A 17,829-nucleotide genomic window follows, 5' to 3' on the forward strand; every position below is an offset into this window, starting at 1 on the left:
TTATCGAAATATTATGTATGATTTTCAACAACCATTTACCGAAATGCAGTGGGCTATGGGAGAAAATAAAGGGCTGCGAATAACAGAGCCCTCTGAGTATTATTAATGTATTCCAATTGCATCTATTAATGTATTCCTTTTCCTTTACACAGTTACACACAGCACTTACACTGTACACAAAGGACAAACCATAGTTTTTTTTTCATCGGCAATACACAGTGCACAACTTACACTATACACAGAGAGAGAGAGAGACCTTGGTTTAATCACTGTTTGAGTTTCCTCGAGAAATCTGGGCAGATTGCGTGTTAGGGCAGATCGGTTGCCGGTTGGTGATTGCTGATTGGTGAGGGAACCGGCCGGCGAGGCGAGATACACCGGAGACCGGTGACGGCAAGGTGAGTTCTCCATCATTCATGACTCGTGAGCGAAAGGGGCGAGTGAGTGGCAAGAGTGGGCAAGGCGCTTGGGTTTTTCCGATTTGGGGGAACAGGAGAAGGGAAGGGTTAGCGTTCTTTTCGTCTAAAATAAATTATTATTTTTTTAGAGCGGTGGGGGTACGTGATCCCATGTGCCCTATGGTCGGTCCGCCCTTAGATACAATACGGTACCTTCTTCTTCTTGCTCGAACAATTCTCAATCGTTAATTAGGACTATTTTCTCCGGTTCATTGGTCCCAAAAGTGTTGCAAACCGGTTCTCCATTCAAGCTCAATATCTTTCTTAATTGCCTAGATCTGAACAATTAATAATGCTATAGGAGCCCTCGTCTCGTCTGTGGGGACGAATTCCTCCTTGTAGTTCACTTCCCAAAACTGTCATGTCCCAGATGAATGTGGCTCTCCAACCTGTTAAGTGATGTTAACATCATAACATCAAACACTTTCTCGATCTCATGAGAATTAATGCCGCCAAATGGAATAACCATCAAATACATAAACAAAGGTCCCAAAAAAAACATTCTCGACACATGTAGCTAGTGTTCGTTTTAGAACATATATATTTATATTTATATATATATGTGTGTGTGTGTATAAATCGGGGCGGTTCAATGGACAACTATTTAGACACCTAAAAAGACACCTCATATATATATATATATATATATACTAGAGAATGAGCCCGTGCCTGAAGGCACGGCACAACACGTTCTGAAGACAACTAAATTGAATTATTTTTCTTTGCCTAAAAAAGGTACATCTAATCAATTTCAAGCAAGTGAAATTCAAAAAAACATACTACCAATTTACAACTACCAACAAAAAAAAAAGTTGTCTAAGTTTCACCCAAAAAAAAAAATTGATCACAACCTAAGCCAATTAAACCACTGCATAATGATCCGCTCTTTCAACCTCTCCAGCCTCCGCAAAATATGCATAGAGCAGTTTTAACAATTCATCAATTAAATTAGATACAAAAACTTGCACATTTCATCACACCCCTTTAGAGAATGCTAACTAAGAATGATTTCTAATAGCAAATGAGGCGCCCATGCCTGAAGGCACTTATTCAAAAGCATTGACCAACAACCCTGACTCATTCAATTTTCAAAAATTATTGCACCACATAAATACTCACACACACCCACTCAACATAGAATCATCAAAATTTAGCGCATTGAATTCCAAAACAATCAAGCAATTTTTATAAGTTATAAAATACAAATCAAAGAAATTGACTACAGTACAATTGTATGTGTTGTGGCTCATACCAACTACTCTATTTTACTATTGACCTCAACTGTCTAACAAAAGATCCAATAGCTCCATCTCCAAAATTATTGACACCTGAAAAAATAAAAAATCACATTCATGTTAGTAAGAAGACCTATTACAGGCTTAAGATGAGGCAAAATATGATTTTTTTTTTTTTATACTTTGCTTCATCGAAGAATTGCCATAGGCAAAGAATGCAAATCAATCTTGTGTATTTGATGTGTATAATAGAAAGCTTAGAGGGGCCATATTACAAAGAATGCAAATCAATCTTGTGTATTTGATGATTCGGCCACAACGGCCATGCTCTGTAAAATGCCCGGTTAAATTCCACTAACCTGCTCGGTACGGCCAAGCCAATGCCTGGCCTTATAGGCTCAGCGTAGCCGGCGCTCGGGTACGAAGACCAGGAGCAACCAGTCCATGTTGGGGACTGACCTTTCCATTATTTTCGGCCATCATGGCTCAGGCATACCGAGCTCAGAGAGAACGAATCCCCATATAGTGAGCCAGGAGCTCAGGTGAGAGGTTTCAATCTTTGATCAACCCCCCACACAATCAACTTAGGTGAATACCCCACACAATCAACTTAGGTGAATAAAGGAAGCTTGCATTCAGAAATCATGTTTTCTTGCATTCAGAAATCATGTTTTCATCCTTCATGGGCACATGAGGTCTAATAATCTTTGCATTTTAAAATCAAAAGCAGAACTAACAATTGGTGGATTAACAAAAGAGATCATGGTCGTGCACTCATGCTTAAGACATAAATGGTTGTGCAGTGGTAGCTAATAATGGAAAGGAAAGCTGTTTTTTCATGTTACACCAGCATAGGGTTGATCGGCCATCAGTTCCCAAGTCCAAATGCTAAACTACCAAATGCCACGTGTTTGACACTCCGGGGACGTGCACCACGTCGAGGATGCCTATGAGACACGTATGGGGTGTGCCCATTAAATTATAATGGTTGTAATCGTGGGACACGCTGACACGCAGGGGACAAAACGTGCAGATTTTATAAAAATTTTAATATTTTATCATGTAAAATTTTTTTAACTCCAGCAATAATGGGACACAAAAGTAATACTATGCACATTTGCGTATGTATATAGGCATGTACAATCAGCCGATAATGCACTCTATAAGAGTTTTATCCTAATTAATTAGTGACTAAATATAGGTTTGCATACCTAAAAAAAGAAGTAGAAAATTTTCAGTCCGTGTCCCCCTTTTTTTAGAACTGTAGCGCCATGTATCTGTCCGAGTCACCCGCCGTGTTTGTCTTCGAATCTATGCATCAAAAATACATGTAATTGTGTGCTAATAATATGTTTCAAAGCAATGCAAAAAAATCACACATTCAGAAAAGCACACATCATAGATGCAAAAATTAATAACACATTTGGCTTATGTTACCAATATTCAAGCTTCTTTGTAACCAAGTAAGCAACAATATATAAAACAATTATGTGATACTCCATCTCCATCGTGTAATCTAAGCGATTACCATAGTCGTGCACACTTCTCTCTCTCTTAATGTGACTCATGCAGCTCCTTAGAAACATAATTTAACTCCTCCCGCTCCTTGCGAATAATCTCCTATTGTTCATTCATCCATCAACTCGGTTCGTGCTTATAGCTTTATATTTTTATTTCTCAGTCTGTCTAAGCCCGGATAAAGGAAAAGGGTTGTGCTTTGGCTACCAACACGTAAAAAGACCGTCAGATCTTTATGACATGAATCCAAATATGATTACGACAAAGCTCAATCAAGAAAAAGGATTTATGTAGCCGACTCCAATTGATTGAGATATAAGGCTCGGGTTAGTTTGATTGGGTTTATTCTAGTTATCCATCACAGTATTCCATAGAAAATAATCATGACAATCTGTAAATGTAAGCCACACATAAGATTCAATGACCCTGAGAAACTGCGGGTGCTGAAAAGCTCTGTACACCATTGTTGAGGCTTTTGTACATAATGTGTCGCTTCTCTATACGTTTTTATCTGAGTTCTTATCATAGTTCCATTTTCCTTCCAAGTTATATTTATCCATACACACAAAGCAACAAAGGAGTAAGAGATAGAAAGTTACCTATCCACTAATTAGCATTGAGAGGACCATTTTTGGGTCTGGTAGAATATCCACCATGTAGATCCTTTCCTCATTCATCTGAAAAAAAAAAAGAAAAAAAAGGAAAAAAAAGCAAATGTTTTCACTTTTCACATACTTGTACAGGTTTTTCCCACAAAGAAGCAAGCTCGCATATTTAAGACCAATATATAAAGTTATCATCCAATATTCAGGTTTCTTTGCGAAAAGCAATTTGGGCAATGAAAACCCATAAAACAAAGCATTGGACAATAAACCGTGTTCTCTTTCCTATCTTGTTTATACCGTTTACTAATCGAGTATCCTCAAAGGAAAAAACACCTCGGAACAGGGAATGAATAATAACTCGATCGTACTCGTATCTGGAAACATTTTAAGTTTTGTATAGGAACAAACCATCAGCCTTTTCACTTTTAATGGAGAAAAAATTAGGGCAATTGCACAAAAGTTGAAGGAGTCCTTGTAAGAAAGCTACCTAAGATCAGCCAAAAAATCTGCCATCACGGAAACAATATACTGATAGCATGACTTTGTTGAGCACTCAAACTCAGAAGTGTCTATCTAAAAAAAATTAACCCTTTCTGTAGTAAATCTCTATTGTAGGCTTATCCAAAAAAAATAATAATAATCTCTATTGTAGAGTATGAAGAAGTTTCCTCTACCAGTGTCAAACATTTACTGACACATGATGCCTTACTCTTATACTGGCAACGATTAGGTCCCAAATAATCACTAAACAGAAGAAGAAAATCTCTTGATTCATAAAAAATAAGTGAATCAAAAGCTACCATGTCAAACATCACCAATACACCCAAATAAAAAGGTTACAACAGGGTTGCCTGGTAAAACACATTGGACCAAAGTTGGAGAACAAATATACGTAGAAGAATCAAAGTAGTAATCTATGATAATACAAAGTACCCGAAGAAGCTATTAATCTTATGACCTGCAGCAAGAAAAAAATAGAAATTAAAAATCCTGGTTGAAGGATAGAAAGATCGTTCATGAAAGAAGAATACAATTTGAAAATCAAAGTCTGATTCTTCTTTTTAGATACCAACCAAACAATAGATAAGCATGAATCAGACTTTCAGAGTGCTAGAAATCAACTTACGGGAGGGATGGAGGGGAGAGGAGAGGGAGGAGGCAGGGAGAGAGAACGGTGTTGGTGGGTGTGGTTTGAATTTTGAACTGGAGAGAGAGAGACAGAGAGATTGATTTCAGATCTGGTGCGTGAGGCGAGCTAGTAAATTGATGTGCTCTAATTTTGTCCTTAAAAATGCCAAGTATTTACAGTAATGCCATGGTAAAGTTAATTTGTGAGAGGGACATTTTTTGGACCCTTGGATGTGGAGAAATGAAGGGTTGAGATGGGAGGAAAAGGAATATTTTTATAGAATCTTTTAGATTCCTCCCCTCCTTTGTTATATATATATATAGCATGTTTAAAGAAAAGTAGCTAGCTAGATTTGTACGTACGTGCATGTATAATAAATAGTAGTACAAGATTTCTGGTCAGTCAATTGCATGCGATGGTACGTTATGGACATCTGCTTAACACATGCAGCAAATTGCTCGACATTCAACAAAAATTTTATGCAGCCATTTCTGACAATATATTTGCAGCAGGATTTTCATTTTTTACCATTGTTTACAAGGAATGTCACATCATGAAAACTTGGTATTATTCGTCCTTAAATTAATTAACTCTGTCTCTGTATGACATTGTGAACTGATTTTACACCTACGTCGATCGATCGGGACGTACCTTCATTTTATATGTTGCATGTATTGGAAATTTTTAAATTCGCCATCTTTCATTAATACCGTTCATGCAGGAATTATTATTTTTTTGCCAATATGATAAAAATAAGATGATACTAAATGTTCTGATTAAAATACAACAAACAAACTTTACAAGAGTCTAAACATACGTTTGGTTTTCATGGTTTCGCTGATAACTTTCACGTACAAAAGAAAACTTAAGTCACCTTATTTCCCATATGGTAGTGGTATTGTTACTTTGATGAATCTTATTTTACGTCACATTAGGGATTATCACATACGAAGATCTCGGTTCCAATTCTGGAGCCCTCTTGTAGCATGGGGACATTTCCCTAGTGTAAACACCCGGCATTTTTAATAAATATCGAAACTATATATATATATATTAATTTACTCGTTAGTTTATTTAATGCGAAAAATTATTTTCAACGTTACACCAAATTTTATTCCATAATCGATCGTCTGCGCGTGCACCTGACGAGTAATTTTCTTAGTGTGTTGCACTAAATCATTTTTCTTTCAACCAAACCCTTCCCCACCTTCTTATTTGTTCGGCCAAGAATGCTACGTACACTACATGATCCACTACACACCCCAAAACGACATCGTTTTGGGGCGTCCCTAAAACAAAAAAAGCGAAAATCTAAAATCCAATAAACGAGCGTGTAACGCCCCGAATTTTGGGTACGTTAAAAAGACAATTTTTATTGAAAACTGAAATAGAGTCTAAGAGTTTGGCTCATTATTACATCTCAAAGTCTTACAAGAGTACTTTAAAACAAACAAGGAGGGAACTAGGGTTCCTAACTACTGCTTCGCTTTTTCCTCCATCTGGGCTAGCTCTTCGGCTCCAAGGTGTAAAGTTCACCCTGTTCGTCTATGAGGTCTGACATATTATACCGGCGCCGCTACCAATATAATAGGTCAGGGCTACCAAAAAGGCAACACCGTGAGCTACAACGCTCAATAGAATAATCCAAACCTTCTAACCCTTAACTTACAACAATACATCATATAGTCAATAATTTCGACATAGTGCATGCTTATCTAGCCAAATTAACTAACAATGACACATCCGCATTCGAGATTCAATCAACGTTGGTGTTCAAGAGTTATGAGTTTCTCCTACGCGACATTTCGTAAGTCGTGTCTCATTTTCCTCATTTCATAACCCGTTCATTATTTCAAAACTCGTTTTTAACACACCCAACCTTGGTTCCGCCGTTCCGGGTTCCCACGTTCCGGGTTCCCAAGTATCCTCACAATGGTTCCGCCGTCCCGGGTTCCCATTGGCACACATTGCATTGGCTCCTCTTCGCGGATAACCAAGCACACACCCAACCTCGATTCCGCCGTTCCGGTCTCCCGAGTATCCTCACAATGGTTCCGCCGTCCCGGGTTCCCATTGGCACACAAAACACACACCACACAATGGGCTACCACGTCCGGCCACATTGCGGTTTCCAAAACATTTCACCCTTTTCAAAACACGTTTTTTCATAAACCACACCCTAGGTGTCATGTTTCTACTTTCTCGATTTCCGTGTCTCGTTTTCATGCATTGACTCCGCGGTAGGATTTTTCCATAGACAAGCATTTATAGAATACTTAAAATGAATCCAACAAGATAATCCAATTCTAAACTACTTGACATGCTTGAATCACCAATAACGAACATCATGCATTTCATACGTTTCCAACAAAAGATAACATTATCTATTTTAAATAAAATGATTAAAGTTACTTCCTAATGAACTTATATTTAGAGTTAGGGTACAAAACTACTTTATACTTGGGATAGTAGATAAGGATAACTACCATTCTTCTTGGCGGTGGTCGGCTACGAAGATTTGGTTGTCGGTTTTGAAATTCAGCGGCGTAACGGCGTTGGTTTGCTTCGAAAGGAAAAGAGATGTACTTTCTTTTCCTAGAAACAACATACTAACTTTAACTAAGCTACTTTAATGATCTAGTGGTGGTTTTGGAAGTGGTTTGGTGGTTTCTCTCAAGAACTTTCAAGAACACAAAAAAACTAGAACTTTGGAAGCAAGAACACTTAGAATTTCTAGAGAGAAGGAAGAGCAATGGTTGAAGGTGTGAGTTCAAAGCTTGGAGTGAGCTTCTATTTATAGGCAAACTCTCCCTCCCTCTCTCCTTTGGCCGGCCCCCTCTCTCTCTCTCTAAGTCTCACTTTTCTTTCATATTTCAAGGTGGATTGATAGGTTGATGGGTGAAGTTAAGGCTTGCTTGCACACTAACCACCTAGTTTTAGGCTTGCATGGCTAGTTTGAGTACTTGGATGGGACTATGGAAGATATGGAGATAGTATTGTACAAGATTTTGGTGTTTAAATATCAATTCAAGGACAAAAGGTGGTAGATATGAAAGATATTCATCTCCAAAGTTGAAAGGATGAAGAATATCAAGGTACAAGTCCCATCCTCCTCCTTCTTCCTTCTTCCTTCCCTCTCTCTCTCTCTCTCTCTCCCTCTTTCTCCCTCTCTCTCCCGGCCCCTCTCACCTCTCTCTCTCGGCCTCTCTCTCCTCTCCTCTCTCTCGGCCTCTCTCTCTCTCTCTCTCCCCCACATTTATATGTATATATATATATATATATATATATGTACTAAGAAAGAATAATACTAAGTACATAGGTACTAAGATTCTAAGGTTAAAAAGGTCAAGATTCTCCCATTAAACTAATACAAAAGGTACTAGTACTTAATTAATTTAATAGTGTACTTTGTACTCTCGAAAATCTTAACAAAATATTAGTTTAATAGACCTAGTACTTAGTTGGCAAGACTAACCTATTGACCAATGGGTAATAAATCCCCTAATGGTTAATAACCAAGGGATAATAAAGGACGAGTACTTTAAATAATAAACTAAGTCTTATAAAAAGACTACATGTCCTTTGTAATGAGGTAAATACACATGTGTGTATATATACATGTACTTAACAAAATATAATGAAGGAAAGGCTATTGTCCAATGGGTAAAAATTACCCTAACGGTTATTGTCCAATGGTTAATGGTTGCTAGGGAATCAAAAAGTACTTTAAAGCATTTAAAAAGTCTGTAATAGTACTTTGTTCAAATCTTTCATTAAATCTTTTTAATATAAAGAATTGGGTTTCTATTATCCAATGGGTAATAGTTCCCCTAACTTTTATCGTCCAAAGGATAAAGAATAAAACCAAAACAATAAAAGAAATAATTAAACAATTTCTAATCTAGGGTTTGAAAAGGTTCAAAAGGTTCAAGATGGGCAAAATGGTCCATCTATGGTTAGGAAAAAGTAACTAGGTGACTTCCTAGTTTGGTTTCTCCAACAAGCCGGTTAGAAGCTAACTAGACTTGCTATGTAGGGCTTAAAAGTCAAGAAACGATCCTTGAGGGGCTAAAGTGTAATTATGACCAACTACCGGAAAAAGAAAATCAAAGCAATCCAAGCAAATTAAATAATAACTTGAATAATAAATAACTTTTTATTTATTAAAATTCAGAGTTATTACAACCTATCCCCCTTAAACAATTTCGTCCTCGAAATTAGGTGCACGCTCGGATTCGAACAGGTGAGGGTAATTCATCTTCATGGTTTCTTCCCTTTCCCATGTGGTTTCTCCAGCTCCTCGGTGCTTCCACAAAACTCGTACCAACTTGATGGTCTTGTTCCGGATAGTCTTCTCACTTTGGTCTTGAATCTCTATCGGTTCTTCTTCGTATGTCGCGTCTTCTTCGATGGTGATATCTTCCAAATTGAGAACATGAGTGGGTAAGGCTAGATACTTGCGAAGCATGGATACGTGAAACACGTTATGCACTCTATCCAACTGTGGCGGCAGGGCTAGACAATAAGCAACTTTCCCGATCTTCTCCACAATGTCGAAAGGTCCGATGTAGCGCGGAGACAGCTTTCCTTTCTTCCCAAATCTAATGACTCCTTTCTTTGGTCTGATTTTCAGGAACACATGATCTCCCACAGCAAAGGTTAATGGTCGGCTTCTCTTATCCGCATAACTCTTCTGTCGTCTCTGAGCGGTTTGGATCCTTTGCCTAATGGTCTTGACCTTTTCCGTGGTATCTCGTACTATGTCAGGCCCGATCAATCCTGTTTCCCCAGCATCGGTCCAACAGACTGGAGATCGGCAGGGTCGACCGTATAGAGCTTCATATGGTGCCATCCCAATGCTTGCTTGATAGCTGTTGTTGTAGGCGAACTCCACCAACGGCAAATCCTGCTCCCAGTTTCCAGAGAAATCCAAGGCGCAGGCTCTCAGCATATCTTCCAAGGTCTGAATAGTCCTCTCCGTTTGTCCGTCTATTTGAGGGTGAAAGGCCGTGCTGAGCCTTACGTTCGTTCCCAATGCTTTCTGCAATCCTTTCCAAAAGTGTGATACAAAACGTGGGTCTCTGTCAGATACTATCAAGATCGGTACTCCATGGAGGCGTACGATTTCTCGAATGTACAACAGGCTTAGTTGCACCACGTTTTATGTCATCTTAACAGGCAAAAAGTGTGCAGACTTGGTGAGTCGATCTACGATCACCCAGATGGCTGTGTTGGACTTGGCAGATCTTGGCAGTCCCGTCACGAAATCCATTGAGATGTGCTCCCACTTCCAGGTCGGTATTGGTAAGGGTTGAAGATCTCCTCCAGGTTTCTGATGCTCGGCCTTAACTTGTTGACACACCAAACAGGTAGATACGAACCGTGCTACAACCTTCTTCATTCCTTCCCACCAGTACATTCTTCGCAAGTCGTGATACATCTTTGTACCGCCAGGGTGAACTGCGAAGTTCGAATGGTGAGCTACTCGGAGAACGTCTTCTCGAAGGGTTCCAACATTAGGCACGAATACCTTTCCTTTGAATCTTAGGCTGTTATTCTCCTCGATAGTCCATCCTGGCACCGCCTTTCCTTCTCGGATTTGATGTCGGACGAACTCACAATTCTGCTCGAAGGTTTGGGCTAGTAAGATTTCCTGATGAAGTGCTGGCTCTACAATTAGAGCGTACAGTCGAGCGTTTTCGCTTTCTGATGATTACCGCAGGTTGAACTCGTTAAGGGTGTCCACCATCTCCCATTCCTTGATGGCAGTCTTGACCTTCTGTGCTCTGTCCTTTCGACTCAAAGCGTCGGCTACCACGTTGACCTTGCCGGGGTGATACTGGAGTGTAAACTTGTAGTCCTCCAAGTATTCCATCCATCGGCGTTGCCTCAAGTTCAACTCCTTCTGAGTGAACAAGTATTTGAGGCTCTTATGGTCGGTGAAAACTTCGAATTGTTCTCCCCACAAATAGTATCGCCAGGATTTGAGGGCGAACACTACTGCGGCCAATTCTAGGTCATGGGTAGGATAATTCTTCTTGTGCGGTCGAAGTTGTCGAGATCCGTAGGCTACGACCTTCCCATTCTGCATCAGCACGCATCCCAAACCATCTCTCGAAGCGTCGCAATAAACAGTATAATCTACCCCTCGTTCAGGGATGATAAGTACCGATGCGTTGGTCAGTCTCTTCTTCAATTCTTGGAAGGATTTCTCATAGGCTTCATTCCAATCCAGCTTCACTCCTTTCTGAGTCAACTTGGTCATTGGCTTGGCCAAGGTTGAGAAGTCCGGGATGAATCTTCGGTAATACCCAGCCAATCCTAGGAAACTCCTGATTTCGAACACTGAGGTCGACTGTTTCCAGTTCAGCACTGCTTCGACCTTACCTTCGTCCACTGCAATCCCTTCCTTGGATACTACATGTGCCAAGAACTTAACCACTTCTAGCCAAAACTCGCATTTACTTGCCTTGGCATAGAGTTGGTTATCTCGAAGTACATGTAGCGCTATCTGAAGGTGCTCTTCGTGCTCCTCCTTGTTGGCAGAGTATATCAATATATCATCAATGAACACCACTACAAACTTGTCTAAGTATGGTTGGAAGATCTTGTTCATGAGACACATGAATACTGCCGGAGCATTTGTCAGCCCGAATGGCATCACTACAAACTCGTAGTAGCCGTATCTGGTACGAAAAGCCGTCTTGGCAATATCCTCGTCTTGAATCCGTAATTGATGATAGCCTGATCGGAGATCAATTTTAGAGAAGCAGGTTGCTCCCCTTAATTGATCAAAAAGGTCATCGATCCTAGGCAACGGATATCGATTCTTGATTGTAACTTGATTCAACCTCCTATAGTCGATACATAATCGCAGCGTCCCTTCCTTTTTTTTCACGAACAAAGCAGGCGCTCCCCACGGTGAAGTACTCGGCCTGATAAATCCCTTGTCCAACAGCTCCTGCAACTGGGTCTTGAGCTCCTTTAGTTCGGCCGGGGCCATTCGGTATGGCGCCATCGATATTGGTGCCGTCCCTGGTTGAAGTTCTATGGAGAAGTCTATCTCTCTTGGAGGTGGTAAGCCAGGAAGTTCCTCAGGGAAAACATCGGCGTATTTGCACACAATGTGAGGTAATCCTAACTCCATCCTGTCAGTTTCTTCCATTTGGAGACTAGCTAGCCATCCAAATAGTTGATTCTGCCACCTAGATCTTTTTGTTATTGAACTCGCTACTTCTCTATCCCCCTTAAAACGGAAACGAGTTCCCTCCGGAGTGTAGGCCGTCACTGTCTTCTGATGACAGTCTATGACTGCTCGGTGAGCCGATAGCCAGTCCATGCCTAGAATTACGTCGAAATCCACCATGTCGATCATTCTGAGATCGCAAGTCAGGCGCAGGTTGGCTACTTCTAACTCGCACCCACTACACACTAGATTAACAGTTATGCCCCCTCCCATTGGTGATCTACTTTCGTACTTTTGCTCAGGGGTTCCGTTTCTAGTGCTAGGGCAGTTACGCAAACAGTAGATATAAACGAATGTGATGCTCCAGAATCAAATAAAGCTTGTACAGAGGTGCTATACAATAATAGCGTACCTTCGATCACAGAGGAATCCTGCTCCTGTTCCTCAGTCTGTAGGGCAAAGATACGCCCTCCAATGCCTTGCTGGGTTCCAATGAGTTGTTTTCCCTTGTTTTGCCCGTTCAGCTGCTGGGTTGGACCTCCAGGGTTTTGCTCCACAAAGCTGGTCTGCCCGGGCTGTTGAGTCTTTTAATTCCCAAAGCTCCCGTTCCTCTCTTTCTGGGGCTGGGGGCACTCACGCTTGTAGTGACCAATAGCCTGACAGTTGAAGCATTGGACCGTTGCTCTGTTCTGGCTGCCCCTCTGCGGTTCACCATGCCCGGATGCAGCAGTCCTCCAGGGTTGGTTATTTTGCGCTGGGGTGAAAGGCTTGGTTGGGTAGGGTCCGCGGTTGTTGTTGGGTGGCTGGGTTCGGATTGGCCAGCCAGTGTTGCCCGTTGCTTTCCTCCATCAAGTTTTGAAGTCAGCCTCCTCACTTTCCAGGCGGAGGGCACACCGAACCACACCATTGTATGTGGTAAAGGCTTGTGCCACTACGGCCCTTCAAGCGGTAGTCAGCCCCCACTCGAATCTTCTTGCCTTCCTGTCTTCTGTTGCCACTGCGGTTGGGGCGTAACGGAACAACTCTTCAAATTTGGCCACGTACTGGGTCACGGTCATTGTCCCTTGTTTCAGGTTCATAAATTCCTGCTCCTTGGCTAGGCGAAAGGGTGTAGGGAAGTATTTGTCAAGGAATAGGGTTTCAAACTCGGTGAAGGTCATGGTGGCTATGGCATGGGTGGCTATGGCATGGGTGGCCTCCATTAACTCCCACCAGTAACGGGCTTCTGCCTTCAGCTGGTAAGTGGCTAAGGCCACACGGTCTCCATTCCGGGTAATCTCCAAGGTGTCCAGGATCACCTTGGTTTCCTTCAGCCAGGCTTCAGCCATGGTAGGGTTAGGATCTCCGTTGAAGGTCAGGGGTCGATGCTTGCAAAATTCATTCATCGCCCGGGTTCGGGTCATTGGTCCATCATCACGATTCTGGTTATGGCGGTTAGCGTTCAAGGCAGTTACAAGTGCTTGCATGACTTGAGCTAGGTCGGTGTTAGTGTTAGAGGATTCACCATTCTCGTATCCTAGTCCACTGCGTCGGTTCACCATCTACGATTACAAATTGTAAGGGGGGCGGTTTAGTCTACTTAACAATTTTCCTTTTGAAAACGCAATTTATCAAATAATATGCAACAGTATTTTTAACAATCAAAGCAAGCTTTTCATAGATAAGCAAGAAATTACAATCATAAGCATAGAGTTCTACTATAAAACAAGTAGACTAAAAACGAGATTCCTAATACAAGTTGAAACGATCCTACTACATGGTTCTTCTAGCCTTAGTGCTTTCAAGGTAACTCAAGCTATCAGAATCTTATTCTAATACTACTACTCTACTGACGAGGCGGAATGAGTCCGAATAACTCTCTCAACTGCTCCATCCATTCCTTCTCTCTTATCTCGAGCCAACGCTCTCCTTTCCGGCGAATCTTCTCAGCTAGCTCTCTAAACAGTGGTTCCTAAGGGTCGAGCGTCAAGTATTGCTCCTCACTGGTGAAGGGTGTCATCACAACTATCTCATATAACTGTTCACTGGTCTCGGGGTCACGGACTCCCAAGTGTGGGATGGAAATGGGGCTCTCAGGTGATATCAAGGTCTTGTAGTACAGCAGGTCTGCTACGGTGATAAGGGTACGGCAATCCATATCTACAATAAGGAAAGTTATATATTAGACTTAAGATGGCAGGAAGAAATCGCACGCACATAATTATACATAAACAATGATCATGTCAAATAGAGAACACAAGTCTTTTATTACTTAATAAACAAGTACAACCTAGAAGGCTTACTAGCCACAGCTTCCTACTAAAATTGATTACATAGAAAGGGTCCAACTACTACTTAAGCCTACTTAACTATTCAAGAAAATACTAGGAAATTCCACCCGATATGCGCCTATGTCGGTCTCAAAAGGTGGTGGTGGCACATCTCCGGAGTTAGCGGTTATATCCATGATTTTGGGTTCTGCTCCTAGGAATGTTATTTCCTCCTCGTCAGATTCTCCATCCTCATCTTCCCAATCGTCTAAGTCTTCGTCGTCGGACGGTGCATCGGGATCCGGTCCTTGCATAATGTGCTGCCAATTTGCTTCGTTTATTAGTGGGTCGTTGAACTCTTCGGGGTCCTCTTCAGGTTCTTCCATAGGTTCTTCCTCGGGATCTTCTTCCGGATCTTCTTCGGGTTCTCCCGCTATCATGTTGATGGGCGGGATCATTGGAATTTGGGCGAGGGCTACTCCCGCATCGTCTTCTCCATTTCCCTCAATTAAGAATTCCACATCGTTGGGAGGTGCTATTTGGACTAGGACGGGTGCTGCTTCGGCATCATCCTCTCCCTCGGGAAGTATGATAGTGCCATGTTCTTGATAGTAGTCATTGGTGTAGGGAAAGGCATAAGGAAAGTAAGGATTTTCTATTAGTTGGTTCGTCATTGACCTTAAGGTACTTGCGAGATGGTGTGCTTCGGCTAGCAGGTTGATTTGGTAGGAGCTCAAGTGATTCATCTACAAGGAAAGAACTCTATTAGTCAAGTTTTGAAAGGAAGTTTTGGTAAAACTTAGAGAAAACTTTTTAGGTTTCTACGTTCCACATTCGATTCTTGATTTAAGTCATCATCCAATTGTTCAGGAATTCCCAACTCGGCCGTACTGCCAATTCCGTGCCTTGCTTCAATCCGAAGATTGTTTTGACAGAATTCCACCCAATTTGGGACGGTAAACTTAAACTCAATTCACGTTTGTGCAACGGTCAAACTTATCTCGTGGTTCTACCCATTCTACCCAAGGCTGAGGTTTTGAACCTAAAGCTTTGATACCAAGTTGTAACGCCCCGAATTTTGGGTACGTTAAAAAGACAATTTTTATTGAAAACTGAAATAGAGTCTAAGAGTTTGGCTCATTATTACATCTCAAAGTCTTACAAGAGTACTTTAAAACAAACAAGAAGGGAACTAGGGTTCCTAACTACTGCTCCGCTTCTTCCTCCATCCGGGCTAGCTCTTCGGCTCCAAAGGCCTCCAAGGTGTAAAGTTCACCCTGTTCGTCTATGAGGTCTGACATATTATACCGGCGTCGCCACCAATATAATAGGTCAGGGTTACCAAAAAGGCAACACCGTGAGCTACAACGCTCAATAGAATAATCCAAACCCTCTAACCCTTAACTTACAACAATACATCATATAGTCAATAATTTCCACATAGTGCATGCTTATCTAGCCAAATTAACTAACAATGACACATCCGCATTCGAGATTCAATCAACGTTGGTGTTCAAGAGTTATGAGTTTCTCCTACGCGACATTTCATAAGTCGTGTCTCATTTTCCTCATTTCATAACCCGTTCATTATTTCAAAACTCGTTTTTAACACACCCAACCTTGGTTCCGCCGTTCCGGGTTCCCAAGTATCCTCACAATGGTTCCGCCGTCCCGGGTTCCCATTGGCACACATTGCATTGGCTCCTCTCCGCGGATAACCAAGCACACACCCAACCTCGATTCCGCCGTTCCGGTCTCCCGAGTATCCTCACAATGGTTCTGCCGTCCCGGGTTCCCATTGGCACACAAAACACACACCACACAATGGGCTACCACGTCCGGCCACATTGCGGTTTCCAAAACATTTCACCCTTTTCAAAACACGTTTTTTCATAAACCACACCCTAGGTGTCATGTTTCTACTTTCTCGATTTCCGTGTCTTGTTTTCATGCATTGACTCCGCGGTAGGATTTTTCCATAGACAAGCATTTATAGAATACTTAAAATGAATCCAACAAGATAATCCAATTCTAAACTACTTGACATGCTTGAATCACCAATAACGAACATCATGCATTTCATACGTTTCCAACAAAAGATAACATTATCTACTTTAAATAAAATGATTAAAGTTACTTCCTAATGAACTTATATTTAGAGTTAGGGTACAAAACTACTTTATACTTGGGATAGTAGATAAGGATAACTACCATTCTTCTTGGCGGTGGTCGGCTACGAAGATTTGGTTGTCGGTTTTGAAATTCAGCGGCGTAACGGCGTTGGTTTGCTTCGAAAGGAAAAGAGATGTACTTTCTTTTCCTAGAAACAACTTACTAACTTTAACTAAGCTACTTTAATGATCTAGTGGTGGTTTTGGAAGTGGTTTGGTGGTTTCTCTCAAGAACTTTCAAGAACACAAAAAACCTAGAACTTTGGAAGCATGAACACTTAGAATTTCTAGAGAGAAGGAAGAGCAATGGGTTAAGGTGTGAGTTCAAAGCTTGGAGTGAGCTTCTATTTATAGGCAAACTCTCCCTCCCTCTCTCCTTTGGCTGGCCCCCTCTCTCTCTCTCTAAGTCTCACTTTTCTTTCACACGTCAAGGTGGATTGATAGGTTGATGGGTGAAGTTAAGGCTTGCTTGCACACTAACCACCTAGTTTTAGGCTTGCATGGCTAGTTTGAGTACTTGGATGGGACTATGGAAGATATGGAGATAGTATTGTACAAGATTTTGGTGTTTAAATATCAATTCAAGGACAAAAAGTGGTAGATATGGAAGATATTCATCTCCAAAGTTGAAAGGATGAAGAATATCAAGGTACAAGTCCCATCCTCCTCCTTCTTCCTTCTTCCTTCCCTCTCTCTCTCTCTCTCTCTCCCTCTTTCTCCCTCTTTCTCCCGGCCCCTCTCCTCTCTCTCTCGGCCTCTCTCTCCTCTCCTCTCCTCTCCTCTCCTCTCTCTCTCTCCCACATTTATATGTATATATATATATATATATATATATATATGTACTAAGAAAGAATAATACTAAGTACATAGGTACTAAGATTCTAAGGTTAAAAAGGTCAAGATTCTCCCATTAAACTAATACAAAAGGTACTAGTACTTAATTAATTTAATAGTGTACTTTGTACTCTCGAAAATCTTAACAAAATATTAGTTTAATAGACCTAGTACTTAGTTGGCAAAACTAACCTATTGACCAATGGGTAATAAATCCCTTAATGGTTAATAACCAAGGGATAATAAAGGACGAGTACTTTAAATAATAAACTAAGTCTTATAAAAAGACTGCATGTCCTTTGTAATGAGGTAAATACACATGTGTATATAAATACATGTACTTAACAAAATATAATAAAGGAAAGGCTATTGTCCAATGGGTAAAAATTTCCCTAACGGTTATTGTCCAATGGTTAATGGTTACTAGGGAATCAAAAAGTACTT

General features: G+C 41.0%; 1 long non-coding RNA gene across 1 annotated transcript; it reads right to left on the bottom strand.

The window, feature by feature from the left end:
• Positions 1 to 1,593: 1,593 nt before the first annotated feature.
• Positions 1,594 to 4,425, bottom strand: LOC131312980 (uncharacterized). The gene is made up of 2 exons (XR_009196035.1): positions 3,811 to 4,425; positions 1,594 to 1,786 (listed from the first exon to the last, which is right to left on the bottom strand). It is a non-coding gene; the product is annotated as an uncharacterized LOC131312980 (long non-coding RNA).
• Positions 4,426 to 17,829: the final 13,404 nt, after the last annotated feature.

This window comes from Rhododendron vialii, chromosome 13a (assembly GCF_030253575.1).
Source record: "Rhododendron vialii isolate Sample 1 chromosome 13a, ASM3025357v1".
NCBI classification, from domain to species: Eukaryota; Viridiplantae; Streptophyta; class Magnoliopsida; order Ericales; family Ericaceae; genus Rhododendron; species Rhododendron vialii.